The sequence below is a fragment of the Ornithodoros turicata genome, chromosome 1 (assembly GCF_037126465.1).
Source record: "Ornithodoros turicata isolate Travis chromosome 1, ASM3712646v1, whole genome shotgun sequence".
In the NCBI taxonomy this organism is placed as follows: Eukaryota; Metazoa; Arthropoda; class Arachnida; order Ixodida; family Argasidae; genus Ornithodoros; species Ornithodoros turicata.
In genome coordinates, this window is record NC_088201.1 from 112617796 (window position 1) to 112618815 (window position 1020).

Below are 1020 nucleotides of genomic sequence, written 5' to 3' on the forward strand. Positions count from 1 at the left end.
AAACAATTGGATAGTCTTGTTACGTGCTCCTGAATCTGTTATGGTCACAGTGTGTGCTGCACTTGCCCTGCCCATGCTGTAGTTTGTTGTTTCACACCTTATTACAATTGCAAATGCTGCTACTGAAGCACAAGTATGTCCATCAGTGTGGGAAATGCCACGGTTTCTAACATGAGGCAACAATTGACAGTTATTGTTCTGCGTGAACCAGTCTTTTCTTGGTTTCAGCTTTGTTCAGTAGCGCAAATCCCACTACCAGGCCTCCTCCCTCAGCATCATGCACTCCACATACGAGTCTAGAGTTAAACACTCTAAGTTCGTCTGGGGGAGCGTCATCATCTGGTATGCTCAGCATTTATTTCCGTGATTTCTAACACGAGGCAACAGATGACAGTTATTGTCCCGCATGAACCAGTCTTTTCTTGGTTACAGCTTTGTTCAGTAGCGCAAATCCCACTGCCAGGCCTCCTGCCTCAGCATCATGCACTCCACATACGAGTCTTGACTTAAGCACTCCAAGTCCTTCTGGGGGAGCATCATCTTCTGGTATGCTCAGCATTTATTTCCCTAATTTCTAACTCAAGTGTGAAAAATGAAAATAGAACCAGAAGACCCATTCTAAGCTAACTGCATGCCTTGTGCAAATACTTGCTAGTGTCTCTTATGTATGGCCGAGCCTTTTTTATTTTGCAGGTACATGTGGTACGCCATTGTCTTCGGCTGCACCGACACCTGCAGTTACCGGTCAACCATCTGCACCTTCAGACATGGTGGGCCTTCACCTCTGTAGCCTTTGCGGTTTTGGTACAAACAAGTTTGGTGCCTACAGTGAACACATGCGTACATCTCATCGCGGTATTAGGCTGCATAAGTGCTCAAAATGTGACGCAGAGCTTGTGTACATGACAGAGTACAAGGAGCATTTTGGATGCTGTTTCTCCTTTAATGAAACGTCGAGTGAAGTGCCATCCAATCACCATGAGCGTGATAACTCTGAACCGTCTCATTATGACATTAATG

General features: G+C 45.5%; 1 long non-coding RNA gene across 1 annotated transcript; it reads left to right on the forward strand.

Moving 5' to 3' along the window:
- Positions 1-268: 268 nt before the first annotated feature.
- On the forward strand, positions 269-742 carry LOC135368042 (uncharacterized). Its single transcript, XR_010414644.1, has 3 exons — positions 269-342; positions 433-546; positions 694-742. It is a non-coding gene; the product is annotated as an uncharacterized LOC135368042 (long non-coding RNA).
- Positions 743-1020: the final 278 nt, after the last annotated feature.